This window comes from Phodopus roborovskii, unplaced genomic scaffold (assembly GCF_943737965.1).
Source record: "Phodopus roborovskii unplaced genomic scaffold, PHOROB, whole genome shotgun sequence".
NCBI classification, from domain to species: Eukaryota; Metazoa; Chordata; class Mammalia; order Rodentia; family Cricetidae; genus Phodopus; species Phodopus roborovskii.
The window spans coordinates 4,024,991-4,043,411 of NW_026126423.1; the positions used below are offsets into that span (position 1 = coordinate 4,024,991).

An 18,421-nucleotide genomic window follows, 5' to 3' on the forward strand; every position below is an offset into this window, starting at 1 on the left:
CGTTATTCCTCGCCTCCGTTTTTTACTCACATGTGGTCACCTTCCTCAGTCCTATGAAGAACAGGTTAGAGCTGCATGCATTTGTTCACTGCTCTGTCACGGGAGTGTTGACAGTTCGCATCTGAGCACTAGCAGAGAATAAGGCACGCACAGCAGATCTGAGAGGGTGCTCATGTGGCTTTGAGAGTACAAATTGTAGGCAATGAGAGGAGGAAAACCCAAATAACCCCCGTGTCTTTAAAGTTGTTCTTAATAAAGGCTGGTTTGCTTTTAATGCATCAAACTCTTAGTAAGTTTCCCAAAGTAAGGCTTTGGACCAGGCTTTGTCAACCCCCGTGGAGCCCTTACCCTGTGGGAGGGGTGAGTGGGGGTGGGCTGGGAGGGAGGCGAGGGGTGGTCGGAGGAGGGGTAGGAGGGAGAATTCTGGTTGCAATGCAAATGAAAATTTTAAAACAAACTTAAAAAAAAAAGAAAAATTGTATTTATTTACTTAGGAGAAGTTCCTTATCGTGTGTGTATATGTGTGTGTGTATGTCTCTGTGTATATGTGTGCATGTGTATATGAGTGTGTGTATGTATGTGTGTCTGTGGATGAGTGTGTGTGTATGTATGTGTGTCTGTGGATGAATGTGTGTGTGTAGAGGTCAGAGGACAATTTGTTGTAGGTTCTGTCTTTCTACCATGTGTGTTCTGCCGATGGAACTCAACTCAGGTTGTCACCCTGGAAGCGAACACCCTTACCTATCTATCATACTAGTCCTAAACTGAGTTTAGTTTTTTGTTTTAAAAACTTTTTATTTATTTACTGTGTTTGTGTTTTCTCTCCTTCTACCATGTGGGCCCTGGGGGTGGAACTCAGGCTGTCGGGTTTGCCAGCAGCAACACTTAGCCACTAAGCCAGCCAGCCATCAGGACGGTCTTTGCAGGGCTGCAATCAGAGCCTGCAGAGTGGCCCCAAGTCTGTACATGAGTGGGGGGAGTCTGGATGAGGGAAAGGCTAGCTATAGACAATAAAGACAGAGAGACAGAATAAAGGTCAGATCAGTCAATACTGGAATGCCACGAGTTTATCTTTTACCATTCATATATATACCTTACCCAAAAAGGGGAACATGGTATCATGTAAAGGAACAGACTTTTCTTCCTCACTTATTCGAAGAGTTCAGTGACCACACCTTAGCTCCAACTTCTCCTTCCCTAGCCTTGAGGTCAGATTCAGGTCTGTTGTTATTTAGACTAAGATAGCCAAACTCCCTATTGTAGCCACACCTTTGACCTTTAGGTCTTATGACTTGCTGAGGATAGCGGTGAACTTTCTGTCCTTGTGCTAAGATGGGGGTGCAGCCATCTTTATGGGCACCCACAGCCATCTCTCTGGCCCCAAAGTAAGGATTCTTTTATAAAACCATTTTCATGCATTTGTACGAATGTTTAGAAGCAGGGAACAAATGGATTTTCCCCCACAGAAAATGAAAACAAGAATGCATTCTGCATATATGCTTGCCTGTGCGAGAAGGCAGCTGAGGTTTTCCGGGTGGGTGTTGTGGGCCAGCCCCGAAGGTCAGATAGAGAAAGCGGAGATTAGGCAGTTTCCCCTCCGTAATTCTCAGCAGGTAGTTCATCTCCAGTGTATCTTTCTGCATTCGGCATAACGAACACTGGCGAAGGTGGGAGAGCTGTAATCTCAGCCCTCATTCTCTGGGCCTGGGGATATAAGCATCTGCACCTCTACTTAATACTTTGGAGATGCTGACCTGACGCCCACAAGTCCTCGTTAGTGTCCTCGGTTCCACCCCTGTGGCTTCAGAGCCCAGTACTCTGCCTTGATTACCTCTTTGCCCTGGGGGTTTCGGGTCATTAACGGGGACTCTCAGAATGAAGATTTTTCCCTCTTGATTCTTAATATTCTTAGACTTCCTCTTTCCCTGCTCATGTTGGAAAATCTTGGGTAATTATGAACAAAGCATTCTCTACTTTTCTTCTCCTCACTCCATGACGGCTTACTTCACCACTTGGGTGCCAACTGTGGCTGCTCGTTCTGCTCTGATCCTGTACATGAGAAGTGAGAACGGGTATTTGAAGGTGGAGTTTTTAATCTCTCTAGTGAGATCATAGCATTATTCAGAGACTCTCTTTTTGGAGGTAAGGGGTGGGTGAGGAAGGGAGTGAACAAGTTTGTGGGGAAGGGTAAGAGGAATAACTAAAGCGGACTAGCAGTTAAAATGTTCACTGTCTGAGAAGTGGCTTGCTGAGGGGCCCTTCTCCCAACCCCCCCCCCCATCTTAGTTCACACTTAGCATTTTCAGTTGGGTCAAATTAGCCTAGGACTTAACTTTCAGTGGTAAATAAGCCTAGGGAGAATTTGAGTTCATTTATTAAGGGTATGTCTAAGCTCTTTAAGGCTTGCTTTACTTGGCAATTAGGAAAGAATAGGCAAGGACAACAGGATTGTTTTCAGGATACCGTCTGTAGGGTCAGGCACAATGTGAGTTCCCAGTTTTATACCAGCATATTTTTCCTTGTTATCACTGTTACTGTTGTTATTATTCATCACCAATCTTCATGGTTCCTTCAGTTTTTTATTTTGTTTCATCCTAATATTTCTTTCATTAATTCTCTGTGTGGATGAGTGTTTTGCACGGATGTCTGTGTACCACATGTATGCCTGGTGTCCTGGGAGACCAAAAGAGGTACTGGAATTACAGACATCTGAGCAGAGGTGGGTGCTGGGAAACGGACGGAGTCCTATGGAAGAGCATAATGTGTGCTTGACTGTGGGGCCACACGTGTGTTTCTCACTATATGCAGTCCTGGGGATAGAACCCAAAGCCTTGATCATGCTACACATGTGCTTTGCTACAAAGCTATACACTTGCCTCTCCTTAAACCTTTTAAAATAGGAATTTATTGTAAAGTATTTCTTGTATTCCTATCAAATACAAGGCACACCTCTAGGAAACAGCCAGAAATCTTGTATTTGGTGAGCGTAGGAGTCTGAAGGAGACAAACACAAGACATGTTAGTTTTAAGAAGGCAGTATGCTAAATACCAAGAAGTACTAAGCATAGAATAAAGCACAAAGTTAGATGTGATGTTCTAAACCCGCCTTTTCAGTTTCTTGGGAGGCCCAGGCAGGAGGGACTGGGCACTCTTGCAAGACCCTGTGTCCTAAACAGACTCACACATATATCAGCATGATTAAGAGATAGTTAATTGAAGACACAGCAGCCAGAGAAGTCATGTTGAGAAGATTAGGTAAAGGCATTGAAACAAACCATAAAGTTACATGGGGCAAGACATTCTAAGTAATAGAAAAAAGAAACAAAGAACAAGAAAAGGGTTTCAGAGGAAGCCAAAGATAACTACAGCACTACAGCTTAAGGAAGTTCCATTAGTAAATATCTGTCCACATCCTCAGGTAAGTGGGAATGGATGAGGGCCCGGGAAAGTCAGAGGGCTAGAATCACATCCTAGTGGAGAAGTGGAGGGCAGACATTATGATGGAGTGTATTGGTGATGTGGACTCTGAGATTGGATGGGGATACCGCCCTCTGTAGAGCTCCTGCCGGCAGATGGTGGGAGAACAGGCAGAAACAGCAAAAGGATCAGATCAACCTAAAGACTACTGCGCCCTGCCCTGCAAATACTGGACATGCCACAGTGGACAGCAAGGCAAACTCATCATCAGTGATGTGATTCTGGCAAATATAGAGGAGTAGAGGGAAGATGGGGGAGTGATTCGGGGGTGAAATGGAGGACCTACGTTATGCCAAGAGATAGGAATGAAAAGGAAAAATAGACCTGATATATTTAAAGAATAATCGAGAGGATTCTGATGCTAGTTGCGCATAGGAGACAGAGGAATCTAGTTTAAAATTTTCCCTTATTGTTTTCAAAGGACAAATTGGGGCATATTTGAATTCAACGTTCATATAAAGTTTGAAATGAGTTGAATAAGTTTCTAGGAGTCTCTTAACCATATATTAAAATCCAAGTAAATGCCAGCATAATGCAAAAGTTGTTTGCAGGAGTTCTGCGTTTTTTTCCTCTACTTATACTTATTGAAGGTTCCTTGTTTATAAAAGTCATCTTTCCTCCTTTAGCAGTTTGATAAGAAATGGTTGGGTTTTTGTTTTGTTTTGATTTTATTTTTTGAGATAGGGTTTCTCCGAGAAATAGCTCTGGCTCTCCTGGAAATCTCTTTGTAGACCAGGCTGACCTTGAACTCACAGAGATCCACCTGCTTCTACTTCCCTGAGTGCTGGGATTAAAGGCATGAGCCACCACTCCTAGCTAAAATGGGTGTTCTTAAGGATGTGTTTATTTTCTGTTTTCTTTTGGGGAAGTGCATGGCTTTCTTAATGGCCTATAAAATCATTGACTCACTAGGAACAAACAACTCTATCTGATGTTCTTGACACAGTTTTCAGTCTCTACCTGGATCTTAAAATGAAGATTTTAGTGTTTCTTCCTCACAAACCAAACCATCCCAATGAACTGAAATCTGTAAGTCATTTGTCTAACAACCCTCATCAATCTGTCCTTTGAATCTTGGGATAGTTTGTTATTTGTTACTGACATGAGGTCACGCCATGTTGCTTGGTCTCAGTTAAGTAATCTCCTGCCTCAGCTTCCCAGTTAGCTTGACTATAGGTTCATCTGGCTACCACAGGATTTTAAAACAAAAATGGATGCAACAGATTGTCTCATGTAGTGTTCCCCAGTTTACAAATTATTTTTTTAACCTCCCATTCATTTAAAAGTTTTGTTATATTTATTTTAGTGTGTGTGTGTTTGTGTGTGTGTGTATGTGCACGCGCGCACACATGCAGGAGTTTGCCATGGTACACTACTTTGTGTGTGGTGGGGATGGAGCTCATCAAGTTCAACTGCCTTTCTTCTGGGTTGTCTTGCTATCGCTGTTTTTTTAGTTAATTTTTAAAAAAAGAAATATAACTGTTTAGTAAATGAACAGCTGAAGTGTATTTGGGAGGCTTGGTTGTCGGCCTTCAAGAGTCCTATATTCATTTCTTTCTTTTCTCTACCCTGGCACAGCATGGCCTGAGCACTAGCTGAACTATGGGAAAGCAGAACCCTGTTATGGTTTATCCAGAGTAGCCTCTGAAGCCTGTGTTTCACAGGGGACTGAGTTAGGGAACATGCACACTGTCATAGGAGAACTTTGGCAATCCCTAAATTCACAAATAGCTGGGCACAGTTTTGCATTACTACGTATCCACGTGTGATATGTCCTTTGCATCTAGAACAAGTAGACTGCCTAAAATAGAGCAGCCCTGAGAACGTCATTTTCATCACTCTTGTGTTTCAGTTTCCTCTTCCAGTGAAGTCTCAGTTGCTTCTATTGATCTCATGGGATATTTTAAGCAGAAACGAGAGTCTTCTTGGTGAAAACATTTTGTATTCTAAAAGAAAGTCACGGTGTCAATGAAGGTTCTAGAATGTTTACTCATCATTTCAGGTGTTAACCAGATTGTTTATCAAAATATGGAGATGTTAGGTGTTACCTTATTTTTTTTTAATGTTAAGATCAAGCTAATAATAGTCTTCTTTTAGAATTTTTGATCCTGTAGTGAATGTTTGTGTGTGTGTGTGTGTTTAAGATTTTTTGTAACTTTTAACCAAAGAGTACACTGTCCTTAAATCTTGCTGAGGATTTAGACATAAACACAACAACAACAACTTAGTATTTATCCTGAATATTTACCCAAGTGAACTTTTGTATCCACATAAAAACCTGCACAAATGTTTAGAGCACCTTTTTATGTGTGACTGTTTGGCCCAAAATGTTCATATTTGCACCATAAGCATGCCTGATGCCCACATAAGGCAAGGAGAGTATTGGGTCTCCTAGAGCTAGAGTTACAGACTATTGTGAGCTGCCACGTGGGTGCTGGGAACTGGACCAGGTCCTTTGCAAGAGCAGCAAATGCTCTTCGGCGTTTAGCCCTCTCTTCAGCCCGTTTATAGCAGCTTTATCTACAGTAGATAGTCGATGGTATGAGTCCTTCAGACTTTAAGACAGCCTTACTGTTATTCTACCTTCCCCTCTCCTCCTCTATCTCCCCGCCATTAGAGCGCTCCCTTCTCATTTCCCTGAGTAGGTCACATGTACCCTGCTATTGCTCCCCGCCCCAGCAATGGTCCTTTTTATTTTACTGGTTTCTGCAGTTGCTCCAGGATGTATACACTCAACTCTGGAGATTTGGAACTAAGATGAAGAACATGTAACAGTTGTCGTTCTGCTTTCTGGGTCTGGCTTACCTCACTCAATATGATCTTCTCTAGTTCCATGCAAATTTCATGGTTTTGGGGGGGGGGTGTGTTTGCTGTCCAGGCTGGGATACTATATCTGAAGATAACCTCAACTCCTGATTCCCTGGCCTGTACCTCCCAAGTGATAAAGTTCACAGGCACGTGTGTGTGTGTGTGTGTGTGTGTGCACACACGCGTGTCACCACACCTAGTTCTCTCTTAAGCTACTGAATCAGAATATCAACATTTTATTTTTGTTCCTCTGGGATTTTAAGACTCAAGTCCATGCACTTCTTGCATTTTGAGATGTGCTACGCTCCTTTACCATTTTCAGGCAATTATTTCACAGTTTTACTTTCTCCTGTCTAAAGAGTTGCACAGGAAAAGGAAACAGAAATCTTTTTAGCTTTATTGACCTAGAATAAAGTCAATTTAGTCAAAAACAAAGATTAATGTTGTTTGAGACTAAACAGGATTATAATCTGGGAAAACAGATTCAAGTCTTTGAGAATGTGTCCAATTTCTAGCAAATACCAACCTTCGAAAACGTGTCCAGGCTCTACAGAATGCCAGCCTTGGAAAATGTGTCCAGGCTCTAGACAATGCCAGCCTTGGAAAACATGTTCAGACTCTACAGAATGCCAGTTATACATTAAGATAGCTTACTTATTTGTTCTCTCTGTCTCTCTCTCTCTCTCTCTCTCTCTCTCTCTCTCTCTCTCTCTCTCTCTCTCACACACACACACACACACACACACACACACACACACACACACACACACACACACACAGGGTCTTACTATGTAACACTGGTTGGCCTCACAGCAATCTGCCTGTTTTAACCTTCCAGATTGAATACTGCCATGCCCCATCTGGCACAGTAATTGTTCTTTTAAAAAGGGAACTAGGTAGCTGGCTGGCTGTGTGGTGGCACATACCTATAATCCCAGCACAGGAGAGAGTCATTCATTTGTTCATTCACTCATGCATTCATTCATGTTCTTGTCCCTCTTTCTGTCTAACTGTTGTCATCGCCACCCCTCTCTGCTTTTGAGCCCAAGCGTCAAAATCAAAACCCTCTTTCTTTATCCTGCTGAGTGCTAGGGTTGTGGATGTCACCATAGTTAGGTTAAGGCCGACCTGGGAACTGAATAGTGAGAACATGTCACGAAACAAAATTTTCTGCTTCTAGAATAATTTGTTAAGTTATGTACTTAATGTGATTTTTTTCTTCCTAATTTAAATCTTCAAATTTGACATTCATGCCTTTCAAAGTATATATGAAAACTTCTTCTTGTGTGCCCATGCATGTCTGTGTGTGTGTGTGTGTGTGTGTGTGTGTGTGTGTGTGTGTGTGTGTGTGCGCGCGCCTTTGTGTGCATGTACTTGGACCTGTAGGCATGTATTCTACCTACCACCTTGCTGTATCCTCAGCCCCAAACCTTTCTTTGGCAGGGTAACACGTGAAGTCTATATAATTGATTTATAGGATGCCAAGCAAATTACTTCAAAACATGTCATTCGACTGTCGAATAATATATTTATTTTCTTATTTTGGTTGAAATTTCATTTTCCCTTACTGTCTGTGAGATTAGGAGATATATGAATGTCACTTTTAATTGGTTTCTGGCTTATAACTCCCATCTCAAAGCAGGCCATAGAAAGTTGAGGTTATTCCCCTGAGGCGGGTCATAGAAATTGCTCTTTCTTGAGGAATGGGATTACTACCACTCATGCCCTATGGAGGTGGGAGAGGCCCAGGATGCCGGAGAGGATTTTCCTACCCAGTCCATTAGCATGCTCTTATAAAGAGCAGTGTCCTCTAGCATGCCACAGCTGAGGGTGAGAAATCCCTGAAGTGTGTGGTGTCCTGAAGAAGGTCCCTGAAGTGTGTGGTGTCCTGAAGAAAGTCCCTGAAGTGTGTGGTGTCTGAAGAAGGTAGGGAAGCTCAAGCTCCTTCTCTTATTTCAATCTACACATCACTTCTTCTATGTCCTTCTCATAGCTCCTTCATGGAAAATGGCAAATGAATGATTGTAGCCCATTGGTACAGTTAAATGGCATCTAATGGGGGACCTGACGGAGTGGACTGTCTTAGGCCTGAGCTCTTACCCTGAGACCTGATGTTCTGTCCAGATATAGATGTTATGGGAATTGAAAAAAAGGCTGGCATGACGCTGTATTCCTGTAGTCATGGCACTTGGAAGGCTAAAAGAGTTTAATTTTGACTATGGAAAATTCTAGGCCAGTCAGGTATACACAGTAGGTGAAGTCTATCTCAAAAGAAAACAATGTTACACCCCCACCAGTCTGCATCCTGGGCCACTTGTTAAAGGGGAGAGATGCTCGTGGGTCATGTGGGTCACATACATTTTCTGTGTTGGTTGTAGTGTGAGAGAAGGGACAGATTTGCAGCACCAGGAATTTGAAATTTTCTCTCCCTGTTCACATATTCTGAGGGAAGAAGGATTCGCCTATCCCGTGTGTCGTAGAATCTAGGTAGCTGAGAAAGTCACTTATGGGGAGTGTTTCAAAATGATCACCAAAAACCTTTTGAAGTTGTTGCCTGCCTCTCCGCTGCTCTTTACGTTGTGTCCTCTTCACTTGTCCAGGTCTATAATTTGGTTATGCACGATGTTCTCTAGGCCCTTCAGCCCACCACGCTGAGGAAGCCTGGCACAGCGGATCTCCCTTTCTGTGAGCCTTACCAGAATAAACAATGAGCACTCATGTGCCATCACAGTGAGTCCTTCCAGGGAAGCCGGAGTAGCTTCACTTATGTTGTGGGCAGATGGGACACTTGCTGCCTTTGGCTACTTAGAGTTGAAAGTCATTGATTTCTCCAGCTTTTCCCATCCCTTACCTCGTACTTAGCCGTACAGTGAGAGCCTCTGGTTGGGAAGACACCTTCCCTCTGCCTGGGTTAGCATCCTACATGTGACGGTGACTCAGGGATAGCACATGGCATCTGCATGTTCTCAGCCGCTGCGCCGTGACTGTGGCCTTTGATTGCTGGGTTTTTTGTTGTTGTTGTTTTTACTCCAACTGAAAAGCTCTTCTTCAGATAAGGGGTGATAAGACAGGACAGCTTTGTTTTCTGCAGCAATCCCTATCTAGCTTTAAAGGAGCGTTCACGATTGGACTCATCTGCACTTTTCTAAAAACTCTCAGAACCTTGAACCTGAGCTTGCACTGTCACCTAGTATTGAATCTATTAATACTAATGTGTTTTTGTTTTTCTTCAATCATTTTAAAGTGCTTAAAATAGTTCTATTCCTCTATGCTTTAATTTTATCCATGGATGTAAAAAAATAAGCACATGAAAGGGCTCTATTGTTGGATCCTGCTTTCAAAGAAACTTAAAATAGAAGGCCTGCTTTCAAGGTAAAGGAAGCGGGGGAGGGGAGTGCACATCTTTAATCTCATCTGCTTCAGTAGAAGACAGGCAGGTAGATGTGAGTTTAGAGACAGCCTGGTCTACATAATGAATCCCAGGCCAGCAAGGATGCCTCGAGTGAGATCCAGCTAGATTCAAACACAGAATAAGCGAGGTCTTCTTGTAGGAAGTTTTTGAATTTTTTACATTTTTAAAAAATTTTCATTTAAATCAAAAACACTCTTATTTTACATACCAGTTCCAGTTCCTTCGCCGGTATTTTTTTTCCATTTCAAGTTGCTGGGATTAAAGGTATGCAACCATGCCTGCCTCGTTTTTTTGTTTTGTTTTTCCAAACAGGGTTTCTCTCACAGAGCTCCATCTGCCTCTGCCTCCCAAGTGCTGGGATTGAAGTCCTGAGCCACCACAGCTGGCTTCCATTTGAATTCTTAGGTAGAGCTGCAGAGTTAAGAACTGAACCATAAGGGGTTTAGGCATTAACCCGTGGGTCTCGATCTCTCTGTGAAGGGGGTTATCAAATGACACTTTCTCAGGGGTCACATTTTATATTTTTATTTATGCATCTCAGATGTTTACAATTCGTAACAGCAGCAAAATTACAGTTATGAAGTAGCAATGAAAACAATTTCATGGTTGGGGGTCACCAAACACGAGAAACTGTATTAAAGAGTCTCAGCCTAAGGGAGGTTGAGGACCACTGCATTAATACATAGTCATTTATGAGCAATCTGGAAATTTTACATAAACCTTTCTGGGAGGGGTGACTCGGTGCATTCTGAGATCCCAGATCTCCAAGGGTTAAAAACGTGTATGGAAATTAAGGCAAGGATTGACTTTGAGACTTCATAAATAGGAAAGTGTGGGAGAGGGAAGAGTTTGTGGGGCAGACCCCTGCAGGCGTCATGACGCAAAGCACACCATGAGCGTTGTTTGAGACACAACTTCCATGACACGTCCGCATGAAGAAAATAAAGAGGAACTGAGTCCAGCTGCTTGCTCTCTTCTGGGGACATCACTATAGATGTCTTGACTTTGTGGTGTTCTTGAATGCATTATTATTATTATTGTGGTGGCAATGGTAGGAAATGTGGTAAAATGATAGGAGATGTCCTTAATGAACATTCAAACGGACACTATTAATCACTACTCCCCCAAACACAAAACAACTCAGGGGAGTCGCTGGGATCCCCCTCATACTTACTTTTCATTTTTTAGTTTTCTTTTCTTTTGTTTTCCTTTAGGTGTAAAGGGCACAAAGACTAGACTTTTACCATAAAATACATTTTTAAAGCTAATGAGGGTGTCTATTTGGCCATTTTGTTGTATGAATCTTGTAGTCTTGGTGGCTGTGCCTGCCCAATCTCTTCCTGGCAGAGATTAACAGTCAAGTGGTGGTGGGTGAAACCGGAGGCCCAAGCAAGCAGGTAGGGTCTCCAACGAATGCTGGGGTGGGGGGGGATATAGCATAGGTGTCTCCTTGAACTCTCCACATGACATGGTGATCTGCCATAACAAAAGACAGCAGGGCACTTGATAACAATGAAAACAAAAGCTACTGGAAACACAACTCTGCCTCCTGAACGCTGGGAGTAAAGGTAGGTATGTGCCGCCATGCCCAGTTTTTAATAGTGTTATCTGTTTTCTTGATACCTACTTTTTTTTTTTAAGTTGTTTACATATTTGGATATTAGCCTCCTGTCAGATGTGGAGTTGGTAAAAATCTTTTCCCATTCTTTGGTTTCCCCTTTAACATTTGTATGTTTCTGGCTTCTTTATCAAATCAGGTGTCCATAGGAGTATGTATTTATGTCTGGGCCTTCAATTCCATTGATCCACATCTATTTTGTGTCAATATGCTGTTTTTATGACTATAGTTCTGTAGTCCAACTTGATATCTATGATGGTAATATTTCCATCAGTTCTTTTTTATTATCCAGGATTCTTTAAGCTATCCTGGTTTTGTGCGCATGTTTCCATACAGAGTTGGTTTGTCCTTTCAGTATCTGTGAAGAACTGTGTTGTAGCTTTGATGGAGATTGCATTGAATCTGTAGATTGTTTTTTGGTAGGATGGCTATTTTTATTCTACTGATCCATGAACATAGAAGATACTCCCATCTTCTGATATTTTCTTTACTTTCTTCAAAGTTTTTTTTTTGTTTTGTTTTGTTTTTTTAATCATACAAGTCTTTTAATTGCTTGGTTAGAATTACTCCAAGATGTTAATGATTTAAAGCTATTGTGAAAGGTATTATTTCCCTGATTTCTTTCTTGGTCCATTTCTCAATTGTAATAGGAGCTCCCTGAGTGAGAATTTTATTGCTTATATATACTATCATCATCTGAAAATAGAGATACTTTGGCTTCTTCCTTTCCATATTGCATCAGTTGTCTTACTTACTGCTCTAGATAAACTTCGAGTACTATATTGATTGAATAGGTATGAAAAGAGTGAACTACCTTGTCCTTGATTCTTAAAATTGCTTTGAGTTTCTCTCTATTTAAGTTGTTGGCTATGGGATTTCTGTGAACTACCTTTACAATTTGAGGTATGTCTCTTGTATCCCTAATCTCCCCTGGACTACTTTTTCTTTTCTTTTCTTTTGTTTGTTTGTTTTGTTTTGTTTTGTTTTTGTTTTGTTTTTTAATGAGACAGGGTTTCTCTCTGTAGCCCTGACCATCCTGGAACTCACTCTTTTGACCATGAACTCACAGATCTGCCTGCCTCTGCTTCCCAAGTGTTGGGATTAAAAGCATGCCCATCACTGCCAGGCCCAGTCTGTAAATATTTTATTAAGAACATTTGCATCCATGTTCATAGAGAAAAATTGTCTGTAATTTTCCTGGGCTTTATGTGGTTTGGGTATCAAGGTAACACAAGGCTTCATAAAACAAACCGGGCAATGTTCCTTTTGTTTCGTGGAATAATTTTGAGGGTCTAGGGTAGAAGGCCTCTCCTCCCCACAGGCTTCCAGCAGGGGAGGCCCTTCTCAATATGGAATAGAATCAATAATAGAGGAAACCCTAGAGCAGTGGTTCTCAACCTGTGGACCATGACCCCCAGGGTCAAACATCCTGACACAGGGACCACATCAGATATCCTACACATCAATACTTACGATTCATTATAGTAGCAAAATCAAGGCAGCAATGTAATTTTATGGTTGGGTTCACTGCAGCATGAAGGACTGTATTAAAGGTCTCAGCATTAGGGTGGTCAAGAATCACTGGGTTAGACAGATGTTTAGAGCTGAATTCACCCATAAGCATAAGGAAAATTATCTTCTCATCTTGGTTTGCTTTGTACTATCTTTACAGACATGTATCTGTGAAATATGATAGACTAGTGCAATTACATTTATTAAAATGCAACTGTTAAACAATAGTTTTTGCTAGTTGCAGTTGTTGAAATGATTTTCTTGTCTATTCAGTATCACTTGCCAATAAACTTGACAGCTACTGTGAATCTTCATGGTTCCATTTTTATTTGGTCTGATGGCATGACTATACATGATTGACAGCTCTACTTCTAATTTGAAGAAAGCTCGGAAGGTGCTGACCAGTAGTCCACACTGGTGTGATTTGTTTTTGTTTTTTATTTGGGGGTTTTGTTTGTTTGTTTGTTTTGAGACAGGGTTTTTCTGTGTAGCCCTGGCTGTCCTGGAACAAACTCAGAAATTCATCTGCCTTTGCCTCCCAAATGCTGGGATTAAAGGCATGCATCACTACCACCCAGCTATAAACTTGTTTTATATTACTTAACAGTTCAACAGTTACATTGAACCAGTTCAGATATGTGTCAAGTATACCATAAGGCTGCCTTATATAGTGATGCATGGGATATGATGCTTGCTGTTTATGAAGCACTCCATGAGACACTATGATATGTAATTTCCCTCCAATGGGTACCATTTCTCTACAATCTTATGACTACTTGCCAGCCTGTATTAGAAAGTAATGAAGGGGATTTTTGAATGTTGACACTTGACCCATGTTTATTACTGACTGAAAAGATCAAGTTCTTAATTTAGTGCATTGAAATTTCTATTACTTAACATTTAAATGAGCAGGGTTGTACTTTTAAATATTTATAAGATTGATAGGTGTGTGTGTGTGTTATCAACTTGACACAAGCTACATTCACATAGAAAAAGGGAACCTCAATTGAAGAATTACTGCCATCAGGTTAGCCTGTGAGGCAAATCTGTGGGGGCATTTTCTTACTTGCTAATTGATGTAGGAGGGTCCAGTCACTATGGGCAGTACCATGTCTAGGTAGGTGGGTGTAGCGAATATAAAGTTAGTGATAAATTCTCATTCATTTTTAAAATTAAAATATGTATATGTGATAAATCACACTAGCACTTAACTAAATATCTGCTGTACTAACTAGTGTTATTAAAAAAGACAAAAAAAAAAAAAAAAAAAAAACCTGAAGCTGGCTGTGGTGGCATATGCAAAGGCAGGTGGATCTCTCTGAGTTCAAGGACAGCCTAGTCTACAAAGGAAATTCTAGGACTGCTAGGGCTACACAGAAAAACCCTCTTTCAAAAAACAAAAACAACAATGAGTTAATGAAACAAAGCCAAAAATTAATTATGTTCTCAGAGCCTGCGCTTTCTACATAGCACTATCTCAAAAAAATTATTATTTCAAAAATTATTTATGTGTAAAAGTTTGACCAGTTTGTATCCCTTGACCAAGATAGAAATACTGAGTTAAAGGCAAAACAATTAAATAAGTTAGGACACCACATAAATCCATGACAACTTTCTACCACATTTTTTTAAACAATAAGCTTACATAGGTACATTTCCATCTAAGTTCAGAATGGTGACAATTTATATTCCCCTCATCCATAGATTCTCAGCTCCTCAGGAGTGATAAATTTAAACCAGGCATGGTGGCTCCTGTCTGTTCCCAGTAGTGGGGAAGCTAAGGCAAAATTTTTGTCAGTTCTAGGCTACCATAGGCTATATGGTGACTTCCAGATCATCTTGGGCTACAGTGAAGACAGCTTGAATTCCAGCAGGCCCAAGGCAATCAGGTCTCCACTTTGTAGCCATTCTGGTCTAGATAGGAAATTCCAGGCCAGGCAGAGCTACATAGTGAGACTGTCTTACCCCCATCCCACAAAGACAGTTCATTAAAACTGCAAAAGGCACTCATCTAAATTAGGGCTTGAAAAAAAAATATATATATATATATATATATATATATATATATATATATATATATATATCATGGGTACTGGAGGAGCAGCAAGTGCTATTAACCACTGAATCATTAATTAACAAAGTTTAATTAATAAAAAAGTATCACTCTTTGTGTGTGTGTGTGTGTGTTTCTTTTTTGAGACAAGATTCTTTTTGTGTAGTCCCATTGGTCTTGGAACTAGCTCTATAGCCTATGCTGGCCTCAGATCCGCCTACCTCTGTTATTATTGTTTTGTTTTGTTTTATTGATACCATCTAAAAGGTATCACATAACTAGGTAATCTTGAAATGTTTATCAGACCTTTCAAGTTAAAGCATTGTCTTAAGTGTTCAGGGAACCTGTTTCTGGACATGTGGTAACCCAAGATCTTTGTTTTCCTATGCTCATTAGAGGATTTCTTTCACCAGTTCTCTGAATAGAGTAACATGAACACAGTCTTAAGTCTCACTTAGTCTAGTCTGACCTTGAACAATTTATGCTTCTGCCTCTGCCTCAGTGGAACGTTAGGGTTTTAGACAGGTACTGTGCCTGGCCTGTTTTGTCTGGATTCCTTAGGATTGGCACGTAGTAAGTATCTCAGACTGATAGCCCATGATGGACAATGATTTATTGACATCTCTTATTGATCCTTAAGAATGTCCCTCTTATTCTCAAGAATCACTCTGTAGCCCTTAGACCTGGAAGCCTTAATGGATGCAGGTAATCATTTTCCAAGACAGGAAGAAGAAAATGACTAGGATGGAGCTGTTCGGGTTTGGACAGAACTTCTGAGACACACAAATGGCATGCCTTTTGAGGCAGTACAGCAGGCAGAACATCTCTGAGAAAGCAGATTTCATGAGTATGAGATGAATTGCATGCTAGTGTAATTCCCCAAAAGCCTAAGTTGCAACTATGTGCTATAAAGTTTTTCAGTAAGAGACAAGCGGAAAAAGGGAGGAAAAACAAAAAGGGGGGATAGATGGTTAATGGGGGGAAAAAACCACCACCCAGAAGAAGAACCCCGGGAAACACCCCCCCCCCCCCCCCCCGGGGGGCGCGCGGGGGGGGGGGGGCCCCCCCCGCCCCCCCCCCCCCCCCCCCCCCCCGCCCCCCCCCCCCCCCCCCCCCCCCCGCGGGGGGGGGGGGGGGGGGAGGAAGAAAACCACCAGAGACATTTCACATTTAAATTGAAGCTCACTTTGGAAATGGTAATTCAGTTAACTCAAACACTTTCTACATTTTTGTTAGTTATTTTGGCTTTTGTGTTTTAGTCTTGGTGTTTTTGAAGATAGGCTTTCAGGTAGCCTACTCATCTCAAATTTGCTATGTAGCACAGTTGAACTGCATCATCCTGCCATCATCTTGAGTCCTGGGATTATAGGTATGCCACCAAAATAAGCTCTCCTTTCCTTCCTTCCTTCCTTGTTTTATTCCTTCCTTGACTTAAGGAGAAAGTAAGGGATGGTACCTATGTTAAAAGAATCAGCACATTGTTGTAATATCCTGGTTAATTAAAAGTTTACTATCAATTGCCTCTAAGATATTTTCAAATTTCACTATATTAATGATACTTAGTATTCTAAGTACATAGTATTTAATAACCTGTAACTATTCCCTGATATACCTAAATCTGCACAAAATCCTTCCCTCGAAGGACTCTCTCAACATTGACTTTATTATTTCTCTCATTCGAATAACAGATTAACAAGGCAAGGATATTTATCTCTTTGTTTCAGTGATATGTCGGTAGCTACAACAGTGCCTGACAAAGGGGTCTGTCTATTCAATAAATATTTGTCATTGGGGAAAGAATGGCTATCATGATAGGTTGGTTACCTCTGATAATTCTGTCATTGCTTATAAATACTGAATGGTTATAAAATGAAATGCTAGAAATTACCTACGGAGTTCTAATACTGTATTACTAGAAACCATTATATTGGATTTCCCTGAGCTATATGTGCCTAGTTGTCCTGTAAATATATTACAATGGTCTTCCTCTATTCTGTTCTCCCTTTGACTTTTTGACATTTCATGTTTCAAACTTCCTTTCAAGCTTGTGCCCCAGGCCCAATATCTGCACATTATTAACTCCATCACTTAAAAATCGGTCTCACTTTGACTGTGTCCTCTCCCTTTCTGTTTGAGCATCATCCCTCGAGACAGGGCAGGCCTAAAGGAGAATTGAAAGGCACTTGTAGATTTTTGTGTAAACCAGGAGGCAAGACCTTGTTAGCTATTGGATGTCCTCTGGGAGATAGGCATCCAAATCCAGTTCCTGTCTCACTCACAGACTCTTAAGATAGGATGTCCCTGGTATCGCAGAACTTTCTCCCCTGTATCTGTTCATCACCATGTCAGTATGCATTTCAGCTTTGCCCACAAGTCCACTCCATTGCCTCTTTCTGCTGTGGGGAGGCTCCTTCTCCCTTGGAAAGATTCTAGATAAACTATCAGCAAAATTGCTCACAGTACTTTCAGTTTTTTTTTTTTAATTGAAAATTCCAAGCATTGCATGAAGAATACACCTAGATAGTGTCTCAGTGCAAAGATAACGTGCTTATGTTTAGATTCTGGTGAGGAGTGGGGTGAAAAAAAAATGACTCAGTTTATGGATTATAAATATTCTTGTGACAATTTCAACTAAATTTCATTTCCTCCCAGCTTTTAACAGTTTGAGAGCTGTAAAAGGGCCAAATATAAGTCAGAAACAATTCTCGGATTAACTGGTGTATGGATAATGGAGAATTGACAAGATCATGCTCATCTTCCCACTTGGACCTGATTAGTTTTTACAAACTACAGGCACATTTACTTCTTTTTCCATTTTTTGTTTTTTGGATTTTGTTTTACATTCCAACCACAGTTCTCCCTCCCACCTCTCCCCCCCACTCTCCCTCACCTCTTCCCTAGCCCACCCCAGTCCACCCCTCCTCACGGGTAAGGGCTCCCATGAGGAGTCAACATTGTCTGGTACAATAGGTTGGGGCAGGGCCCAGCCCCTCTCCTGTGCATTAAGACCGAGCATGGCATCCCACCCTAAGGAGTGGGCTCCAACAAGTTAGCTCCTGTACCACCAGGTGTGTATCTTGGTCCTGCTGACACCCACACCTGGAGGGCCTAGTTCAGTTCTCTGGAGTCTCCATGGCTGGGGTGGTGCACACTTACTTCTTGATGCAACCTGAAGTGAAGCGATCTCTTGTTTTTCTATTAGTCACATCCCCACTCCCTGCATTTGAAAATAATCTCAGTGCTGTTAAAATGCATCATCTGTACTGCTAAATTTCAAACATGGTCATTAAAGGGTCCCAATGAGGATTTCTAAAAATCCTGACTCTCGGGAAGAATGGGTGCAAGTGGTGTGTGTGTGTGTGTGTGTGTGTGTGTGTGTGTGTGTGTGTGTGTGTGAGAGAGAGAGAGGAGAGAGAGAGAGAGAGAGAGAGGAGAGAGCTCTGACTAACCGTCTTTGGAAAGTCTAGAACCTTCTCTGATTTTTTTTCTTTTTTTAAATTAAGTTTTGTTTTTGTTTTTTTTTTTTTAAACTTGTGTTTGT

At 41.3% G+C, this 18,421-nt stretch overlaps 1 protein-coding gene across 2 annotated transcripts in view; it reads left to right on the top strand.

Moving 5' to 3' along the window:
* The window catches only part of Tet2 (tet methylcytosine dioxygenase 2), a 76,541-nt gene that overhangs the window by 27,484 nt on the left and 30,636 nt on the right, over positions 1–18,421 (top strand). The window lies entirely within an intron of this gene.